Here is an 11,028-nt window from a genome sequence, read left to right as displayed (position 1 = left end):
AAATCTGATCCAGAGGCTGAAAAAGGACTGCAGATGTTATTGGATTCTGACCCTTCTATACTCAAAGTGGATTTTCTGGAGCTACAGAAGCCCAATTGGCGCGCTCTCAATTGCGTTGGAAAGTAGACATCATGGGATTTCCAGCAATATATAATAGTTCATACTTTGTCTGAGATTTGATGGCCAAAACTGGCGTTCAAAGTCAGCCTAAAACATCTTGGAGTAAAACGCCCAAACTGGCACCAAAGGTGGCGTTTAACTCCAGGAACGGCCTATGCACAAAAAAGCTTCAATGCTCAGCCCAAGCAAACACCAAGTGGGCCTCGGAAGTGGATTTCTGCACTATCTGCACTTATTTACTCATTTTCTATAAACCTAGGTTGCTAGTTTAGTATAAAACTACTTTTAGAGATTTATTCTAGAGCTTTTTGCCATATTTTATGTTTGGAGAGGCTTGCCTCACGGCCATGCCTAGATCTTTCACTTAGGTATTTTCTACGGTGGAGTTTCTACACCACATTGGTGCACGAAATTGCGATCATCAACAATGGCACTAAAGACTTGGTGCTCTCAAACGTGAATCACACTTTGTCACAACTTCGCACAACTAACCAGCAAGTGCACTGGGTCGTCCAAGTAATAAACCTTACGTGAGTAAGGGTCGATCCCACAGAGATTGTCAGCCTGAAACAAGCTATAGTCACCTTGTAAATCTCAGTCAGGCGGATTCAAATGGTTATAGTGAATTGATAATAAATATAAATAAAATATAAACTAGGATAGAGATACTTATGTAATTCATTGGTGAGAATTTCAGATAAGTGTATAGAGATGCTTTCGTTCCTCCTGAACCTCTGCTTTCCTGCTGTCTTCATCCAATCATTCCTACTCCCTTCCATGGCAAGCTGTATGTTGGGCATCACCGTTGTCAATAGCTACATCCCGTCCTCTCTGTGAAAATGGTCCAATGTGCTGTCACTGCATGGCTAATCATCTGTCGGTTTTCGATCATACTGGAATAGGATTTACTATCCTTTTGCATCTGTCACTACGCCCAGCACTCGAGAGTTTGAAGCTCGTCACAGCCATCCCTTCCCAGATCCTACTCGGAATACCACAGACAAGGTTTAGACTTTTTGGATCTCATGAATGGCCGTCCATGGGTTCTAACTTATACCATGAAGATTCTAATATCTCAGACTCGGTCCTTTGTATTAGATATCTAAGAGATATTCATTCTAGCTTGTTTGCATGTAGAACGGAAGTGTTTGTCAGGCACGCGTTCGTAACTAAGAATGATGATGAGCGTCACATAATCATCACATTCATCATGTTCTTGGGTGCGAATGAACCTCTTAGAATAGGAATAAGCTTGAATTGAATAGAAAAACAATAGTACTTTTCATTAATACTCGAGGAACAGCAAAGCTCCACATCTTAATCTATGGTGTGTAGAAACTCTACCGTTGAAAATACATAAGAACAAGGTCTAGGCATGGCCGAGAGGCCAGCCTCCATGATCTCAGAACTAAACGTCCAAAGATCCCCGAATACAATAGTAAAAAGTCCTATTTATGCTAAACTAGTTACTAGGGTTACAGAGATAAGTAAATGATGCAGAAATTCACTTCCGGGGCCCACTTGGTGTGTGCTTGGGCTGAGCATTGAAGCTTTCACGTGGAGAGGTATTTCTTGGAGTTAAACGCCAGTTTGTAACCTATTTTTGGCATTTAACTCCACTTCGCAACCTGTTTCTGCCGTTTGACTCCAGAATAGGGCAGGGAGCTGGCGTTGAACGCTAGTTTGCGTTGTCTAAAATCGGGCAAAGTATAGACTATTATATATTTCTGGAAAGCCCTAAATGTCTACTTTCCAACGCAATTGATAGCGCACCATTTGGGGTTCTGTATCTCCAGAAAATTCACTGAGTGCAGGGAGATCAGAATCCAACAGCATCTGCAGTCCTTCTTCAACCTCTGAATCTGATTTTTGCTCAAGTCCCTCAATTTCAGCCAGAAAATACCTGAAATCACATAAAAACACACAAACTCATAATAAAGTCCAGAAATGTGAATTTTATTTAAAAACTAATAAAAATATACTAAAAACTAACTAAATCATACTAAAAACTATGTAAAAACAATGCCAAAAAGCGTATAAATTATCCGCTCATCACAACACCAAACTTAAATTGTTGCTTGTCCCCAAGCAACTGAAAATCAAATAGGATAAAAAGAAGAGAATATACTATAAATTCCAAAATATCAATGAAACTTAGCTCCAATCAGATGAGCGGGACTTGTAACTTTTTGCCTTTTGAATAGTTTTGGCATCTCACTTTATCCATTGAAGTTCAGAATGATTGGCATCTATAGGAACTTAGAATTTAGATAGTGTTATTGATTTTCCTAGTTCAGTATGTTGATTCTTGAACACAGCTACTTTATGAGTCTTGGCCGTGGCCCTAAGCACTTTGTTTTCCAATATTACCACCGGATACATAAATGCCACAGACACATAACTGGGTGAACCTTTTCAGATTGTGACTCTGCTTTGCTAAAGTCCCCAATTATAGGTGTCCAGGGTTCTTAAGCACACTCTTCTTTTGCTTTGGACCTCGACTTTAACCGCTCAGTCTCAAGTTTTCACTTGACACCTTCACGCCACAAGCACATGGTTAGGGACAACTTGGTTTAGCGGCTTAGGCCAGGATTTTATTCCTTTAGGCCCTCCTATCCACTGATGCTCAAAGCCTTGGATCCTTTTTATTACCCTTGCCTTTTGGTTTTAAGGGCTATTGGCTTTTTGCTCTTGTCTTTTGGTTTAAAAAGCTCTTGGCTTTTTCTACTTGCTTTTTCTTTTTCTTTCTCTCTCTTTTTTTTGCCATTTTTTTTTCTCTTTTTTTTTTCCGCAAGCTTTTGTATTCACTGCTTTTTCTTGCTTTAAGAATCAATTTTATGATTTTTCAGATTATCAAATAACATTTCTCCTTTTTCATTATTCTTCAAGAGCCAACATATTTAACATTCATAAACCACAATATCAAACGACATATGCACTATTCAAGCATTCATTCAGAAAACAAAAAGTATTGTCACCACATCAAAATAATTAAACTAGTTCAAGGATGAATTCGAAACCATGTACTTCTTGTTCTTTTATTTTTAGAACATTTTTCATTTTAGAGAGGTGATGGATTCATAGGACATTCATAGCTTTAAGACATAGACACTTAAATACTAATGATCATATAATAAAACACAAACATAAATAAAACATAAAGCATAGTAAATGAAAAACAGGAAAATAAGAACAAGGAGATTAAGGAATGGGTCCACCTTAGTTAGGGTGGCATCTTCCTCTTCTTGAAGAACCAATGGTGCTCTTGAGCTCCTCTATGTCTCTTCCTTGTCTTTGTTGCTCCATCCTTAGTGATTTTGGTGCTCCTATCCTTAGTTGCTCCCAATTGTTGTGTGGAGGAAAATGTATCCCTTGAGGTATCTCAAGAATTTCTTGGTGAGGGAATTCCTCATGCTCTTGTTGAGGTCCATGAGTGGGCTCTCTTGTTGTGCAGTCAAATGCTCTACCACTGAGCTATGTACCCTTGAGATGAATCTCTCCATCTCCCATGACTCGGACGTGGAAGCTTTTGTCTTCCCTTTCCTCTTTCTAGAGGTTTCTCCGGCCTTAGGTGCCATAAATGGTTATGGAAAAATAAAAAGCAATGCTTTTACCACACCAAACTTAAAAGGTTTGCTCATCCCCGAGCAAAAGAAGAAAGGAAGTAGTAGAAGAAGAAGAAAATGGAGGAGATGGAGGTGTGTGAATGGTTCGGCCACTGGGGGTTTAAGGTGGTTATGATGTGTGAAAAGGAATGAGTTATGGTTTGAATTTGAGTGGGTGGGTGTATGATGGTTTTGGAGGGGAATTGGAGGTGATTGGTGGAGGGTATTTGGGGAAGAGAGTTATGAAAAGGTGTAAATAAGAGAGAAGAAAAGGTGGGGATCCTGTGGGGTCCACAGATCCAGTGGGGTCAAGGGTTTAACATCCCTGCTCCAATTAGGCGTGTAAAACTCCCTTGCTGTGCAATCCTAGCGTTTAACGCCAGACTGCTGCCTGTTTTTGGCGTTAAACGCCCAAATGTAACCTGTTTCTGGCGTTTAACGCCAGGTAGATGCTTGTTTCTGGCGTTAAACGGCAGACAGATGCTTGTTTCTAGCGTTTAAACGCCAGAAATGCTCCTCCTCTAGGGTGTGCTATTTTTAATGCTGTTTTTCATTCTATTTTTGAATTTTTTAGTAGTTTTTGTGACTCCACATGATCATCAACCTAATAAAACACGAAATAACAAAAAGAAAATAAAATAGATATGATTAAATAACATTGGGTTGCCTCCCAACAAGCGCTTCTTTAATGTCAATAGCTTGACAGTGAGCTCTCATGGAGCCTCATAGATAATCAGAGCAAGGTTGGAACCTCCCAACACCAAACTTAGAGTTTGAATGTGCTGGTTCAACACCAAACTTAGAGTTTGAATGTGGTGGTTCAACACCAAACTTAGAGTTTGGTTGTGGCCTCCCAACACCAAACTTAGAGTTTGGCTGTGGGGGCTTTGGTTGACTCTGCAGTGAGAGAAGCTTTTCATGCTTCCTCTCCATGGTTACAGAAGGAGAACCTTGAGTCTTAAACACAAGGTAGTCCTCATTCAGTTGAAGGACCAACTCTCCTCTGTCCACATCAATCACAGCTTTTGCTGGGGCTAGGAAGGGTCTTCCAAGGATGATAGATTCATCCTCATCCTTCCCAGTGTCTAGGATTATGAAATCAGCAGGGATGTAAAGGCCTTCAACCTTTACTAACACGTCCTCCACTTGTCCATAAGCCTGTTTTCTTGAGTTGTCTGCCATCTCCACTGAGATTCTGGCAGCTTACACCTCAAAGATCCCAAGTCTCTCCATTACAGAGAGTGGCATTAAGTTTATGCCTGACCCCAGGTCACACAGAGCCTTCTCAAAGGTCATGGTGCCTATGTTACAGGGAATTAAGAATTTACCAGGATCCTGTTTCTTTTGAGGTAATTTCTGCCTATCCAATGCATTTAGTTCATTGGTGAGCAAGGGAGGTTCATCTTCCCAAGTCTCATTACCAAATAATTTGGCATTCAGCTTCATGATTGCACCAAGGTACTTAGCAACTTTCTCTTCAGTAACGTCTTCATTCTCTTCAGAAGAAGAATACTCATCAAAGCTCATGAAGGGCAGAAGGAGGTTCAATGGAATCTCTATGGTCTCTAGATGAGCCTCAGATTCCTTTGGTTCCTCAAAGGGAAACTCCTTATTGGTCACTGAACGTCCCAGGAGGTATTGCTCACTAGGATTCACGTCCTCCTCCTCCCTTGTAGGTTCGGCCATGATGGTCAAATCTATGGCCTTGCACTCTCTCTTTAGATTTTCTTCTGTATTGCTTGGGAGAGTACTAGGAAGAATTTCAGTGACCCTTTTACTCAGCTGGCCCACTTGTGCCTCCAAATTTCTAATGGAGGACCTTGTTTCATTCATGAAACTCACAGTGGCCTTAGATAGATCAAAGACTATATTTGCTAAGTTAGATGGGTTCTGCTCAGAATTCTCTGTCTGTTGCTGGGTGGATGATGGAAAAGGTTTGCTGTTGCTAAACCTGTTTCTTCCACCATTATTAAAGCCTTGTTGAGGCTTTTGTTGATCCTTCCATGAGAAATTTAGATGATTTCTCCATGAGGGATTATAGGTGTTTCTATAGGGTTCACCCACGTAATTCACCTCTGCTATTGCAGGGTTCTCAGGATCATAAGCTTCTTCTTCAGAATATGCCTCTTTAGTACTGTTGGATGATTCCTTCAATCCATTCAGACTCTGAGAGATCATATTGACTTGCTGAGTCAATATTTTATTCTTAGCCAATATGGCATTCAGAGTATCAATTTCAAGAACTCCCTTCCTCATAGGCGTCCCATTACTCACAGGATTCCTTTTAGAAGTGTACATGAACTGGTTATTTGCAATCATGTCAATGAGTTCTTGAGCTTCTGCAGGCGTTTTCTTTAGGTGAATGGATCCACCTGCAGAATGGTCCAGTGACATCTTTGATAGCTCAGACAGACCATCATAGAATATATCTAGGATGGTCCATTCTGAAAGCATGTCAGAAGGATACTTTTTGGTCAGTTCTTTGTATCTCTCCCAAGCTTCATAGAAGGATTCACCTTCTTTCTGTTTGAAGGTTTGAACATCCACTCTAAGCTTGCTAAGCTTTTGAGGAGGAAAGAACTTGGCTAAGAAAGCTGTGACCAGCTTATCCCAAGAGTTCAGGCTATCTTTAGGTTGAGAGTCCAACCATATTCTAGCTCTGTCTCTTACAGCAAACGGGAAAAGCATAAGCCTATAGACCTCGGAGTCAACCCCATTGGGCTTAACAGTATCACAGATCTGCAAGAACTCAGTTAAGAACTAAAAAGGATCTTCTGATGGAAGTCTATGAAACTTGCAGTTTTGTTGCATCAGAGAAACTAATTGAGGCTTTAGCTCAAAATTGTTTGCTCCAATGGCAGGGATTGAGATGCTTCTTCCATGTAAATTAGAATTTGGTGCAGTAAAGTCACCAAGCATCTTCCTTGCATTGTTATTATTTTCGGCCATGTCTCCTTTTTTTTCGAAAATTTCTGTCAGATTTTCTCCAGAGAGTTGTGCTTTAGCTTCCCTAAGCTTCCTCTTCAGAGTCCTTTCAGGTTCAGGATCAGCTTCAACAAGAATGTTCTTATCCTTGTTCCTGCTCATATGAAAAAGCAGAAAACAGAAAAGAAAATATGGAATCCTCTATGTCACAGTATAGAGATTCCTTTATGTGAGTAGAAGAAGATAAGAATAAAAGAAGAAAAAGATAAGAATCCAAACAAAGGGGAGAGGAGTGGGTTCGAATTCTTAGGTGAAGAGGAGTGTTAGTAAATAAATAAATAATTAGAAGGAGATGAGGGAGAAGAATTTTTGAAAATCATTGGAAAGAAAAGAAAAATATTTTTGTTTTTAAATTAAATTTAAAGTTAGAATTCGAAAATACAAAAAAAAAAGAAAAATGAAATTAAATTAAGGTAAAAATTAAAACAATTAGTTAATAAAAAAGGAATTTTGAAAAAGAGGGAAGCAATTTTCGAAAATTAGAAAGAGGGAGTTAGTTAGGTAGTTTTGAAAAAGATATGAATCAAACAAAAAGATAAGATTAATTGAAAAAGATTTGAAAATCAATTTTGAAAAAATAAGAAGCTAGAAAATAAGTTAGAAAAGATTTTTAAATTAATTTTGAAAAAGATGTGATTGAAACTTATTTTGAAAAAAATTTGAAAAAGAAATTTAAAAAGATTTGATTTTGAAAATTAAAGTTGATTACTTGACTAACAAGAAACAAAAAGATAGGATTTTAAAATTTAAAGATTGAACCTTTCTTACTAGGCAAGTAACAAACTTAAAATTTTTGAATCAATCACATTAATTGTTAGCATTAATTTTGAAAATATGAAATAAAAATAAGAAAAAGATTTTTGAAAATCAATTTTGAAATTTTCGAAAATATTAAGAAGAAAATTGAAAAAGATTTGTTTTTTTGAAAAAGATTTGAAAAAGATAGAATTTTTAAATTGAAAATTTGACTTGACTCATAAGAAACAACTAAATTTTAAAAAGTTTTGAAAAACTCAAAAATTTTCAAAAATTTATGAGTGAAAAAGGGAAAGATAAATTTTTTTTCTTGATTTTTTTGAATTTTTAATGATGAGAGAGAAAAACATCAAAAAGACTCAATGCATGAAAATTTTGGATCAAAACAAATGATGCATGCAAGAACAATATGAATGTCAAGATGAACACTAAGAACACTTTGAATGTCAAGATGAACACCAAGAACTTATTTTTGAAAATTTTTAAAAAAAGAAAAATATGCAAGACACCAAACTTAGAAATTTTTCATGTATAGACACTAACAAATTAAAAATGCATTTGAAAAACAAGAAAAGATACAAAACAAGAAAATATAAAGATCAAACAAGAAGACTTGTCAAGAACAACTTGAAGATCATGAAGAACTCATGCATGAGTTTTCGAAAAATGCACAAATTTTAAGAACATGCAATTAACACCAAACTTATGACTTGACACTAGATTCAAGCAAGAAACATCAAATTATTTTTGGTTTTATGATTTTATTAATTTTTTTTGGATATTTTTCGAAAATTAATTGGAAAAATAAGGATTTCAAAATTTTTAATAGGAATTCCAGGAATCTTGCAATGTTAGTCTAAAGCTCCGGTCCAGGAATTAGACATGGCTCACTAGCCAGCCAAGCTTTCAGTGAAAGCTCCGGTCCAAAACACTAGACATGGCCAATGGCCAGCCAAGCTTCAACAGAATATTACATACAACAGCTAATTTGCTGTAAAAGACAAAGAAGTTCTTCTCTTTAGATAGTTGAAACCTCGATCCAAAAGATTAGACATGGCTTAACAGCCTGCCAGGATTCAACCCATCTCATGAGATTATAGAATTCCTTCTTAAAAATTCTGAAGAATATAGAATAATTTATTTTTATTAAAAATTTTATTTTTTTATTTTTATTATTTTTTTTGTTTTTTTCGAAAATAAGAACAATAAAAATAACAAGGTTAAAATTAAAATAAAATTACCTAATCTGAGCAACAAGATGAACCGTCAGTTGTCCAAACTCGAACAATCCCCGGCAACGGTGCCAAAAACTTGGTGCACGAAATTGCGATCATCAACAATGGAGCCAAAGACTTGGTGCTCTCAAACGTGAATCACACTTTGTCACAACTTCGCACAACTAACCAGCAAGTGCACTGGGTCGTCCAAGTAATAAACCTTGTGTGAGTAAGGGTCGATCCCACGGAGATTGTCGGCCTGAAGCAAGCTATGGTCACCTTGTAAATCTCAATCAGGCGGATTCAAATGGTTATAGTGAATTGATAATAAATATAAATAAAATATAAAGTAGGATAGAGATACTTATGTAATTCATTGGTGAGAATTTCAGATAAGCATATGGAGATGCTTTCATTCCTCCTGAACCTCTGCTTTCCTGCTGTCTTCATCCAATCATTCCTACTCCCTTCCATGGCAAGCTGTATGTTGGGCATCACCGTTGTCAATGGCTACATCCCGTCCTCTCTGTGAAAATGGTCCAATGCGCTGTCACTGCATGGCTAATCATCTGTCGGTTCTCGATCATACTGGAATAGGATTTACTATCCTTTTGCGTCTGTCACTACGCCCAGCACTCGCGAGTTTGAAGCTCGTCACAGCCATCCCTTCCCAGATCCTACTCGGAATACCACAGACAAGGTTTAGACTTTCCGGAACTCAGGAATGGCCGTCCAAGGGTTCTAACTTATACCACGAAGATTCTAATATCTCTGACTTGGTTCCCTGTATTAGATATCTAAGAGATATTCATTCTAGCTTGTTTGCATGTAGAACGGAAGTGTTTGTCAGGCACGCGTTCGTAACTGAGAATGATGATGAGCATCACATAATCATCACATTCATCATGTTCTTGGGTGCGAATGAACATCTTAGAATAGGAATAAGCTTGAATTGAATAGAAAAATAATAGTACTTTGCATTAATACTCGAGGAACAGCAGAGCTCCACACCTTAATCTATGGTGTGTAGAAACTCTACCGTTGAAAATACATAAGAACAAGGTCTAGGCATGGCCGAGAGGCCAGCCTCCATGATCTCAGAAGTAAACGTCCAAAGATCCCCGAATACAATAGTAAAAAGTCCTATTTATGCTAAACTAGTTACTAGGGTTACAGAGATAAGTAAATGATGCAGAAATCCACTTCTGGGGCCCACTTGCTGTGTGCTTGGGCTGAGCATTGAAGCTTTCACATGGAGAGGTCTTTCTTGGAGTTAAACGCCAGTTTGTAACCTATTTCTGGCGTTTAACTCCACTTTGCATCCTGTTTCTGGCGTTTGACTCCAGAATAGGGCAGGGAGCTGGCGTTGAATGCCAGTTTGCATCGTCTAAACTCGATAAAAGTATGGACTATTATATATTTATGGAAAGCCCTGGATGTCTACTTTTCAACGCAATTGAGAGCGCGCCATTTGGAATTCTGTAGCTCCAGAAAATTCACTTTGAGTGTAGGAAGGTCAGAATCCAACAGCATCTGTAGTCCTTCTTCAACCTCTGAATCTGATTTTTGCTCAAGTCCCTCAATTTCAGCCAGAAAATACCTGAAATCACAGAAAAACACACAAAATTATAGTAAAGTCTAGAAATGTGAATTTTATTTAAAAACTAATAAAAATATACTAAAAACTAACTAAATCATACTAAAAACTATGTAAAAACAATGCCAAAAAGCGTATAAATTATCCACTCATCACTCATAGATTAAGGTGTGGAGCTCTGATGTTCTTCATGAATTAATGCAAATACTATTATTTTTCCTTCAATTCACGCCTACTTCTTCTCCAAGATATACTCTTGTTCTTAATTCAGTTAAGTCAGAATGAAGGGGTGACCCGTGACAATCACCCAATCTTCGTTACTCGCTTAGTCAAGATTGCGTGCCTGACAACCACAAAGTGATCTATATGATGTTAAACGTATTCATTGGACGACAGCTGGAGTATATTCTCTTGGATATCTAATACACAGACCGAGCCCGTGAGATTAGTATCTTCATGGTATATGCTAGAACCATTGGCAGCATTCCTGAGATCCGAAAAGTCTAAACCTTGTCTGTGGTATTTCGAGTAGGATCTGGGAACGGATGACTGTGACGAGCTTCAAACTTGCGAATGTTGGGCGCAGTGACAGTGTGCAAAAGGACAATGGTCCTACTTCGACGTTAGCGGGAACCGACAGATGATTAGCCGTGTGGTGACAGCGCATATGGATTTGTTTTCATCCGAGAGGATCATACAGCTTGCCATGGAAGGAGGTAACGCATGGTTGGAAGAAAGCAGTAGGAAA

At 38.0% G+C, this 11,028-nt stretch overlaps 1 non-coding gene across 1 annotated transcript; it reads left to right on the top strand.

Moving 5' to 3' along the window:
• The first annotated feature begins 6,173 nt into the window (after window positions 1–6,173).
• On the top strand, window positions 6,174–6,281 carry LOC148565416 (small nucleolar RNA R71). The gene has a single exon (XR_015885456.1). It is a non-coding gene; the product is annotated as a small nucleolar RNA R71 (small nucleolar RNA).
• Window positions 6,282–11,028: the final 4,747 nt, after the last annotated feature.

This window comes from Arachis ipaensis, chromosome B5, assembly GCF_059453495.1.
Source record: "Arachis ipaensis isolate K30076 ecotype BB chromosome B5, ASM5945349v1, whole genome shotgun sequence".
In the NCBI taxonomy this organism is placed as follows: domain Eukaryota; kingdom Viridiplantae; phylum Streptophyta; class Magnoliopsida; order Fabales; family Fabaceae; genus Arachis; species Arachis ipaensis.
This window is presented reverse-complemented; position numbering and strand designations above follow the sequence as displayed.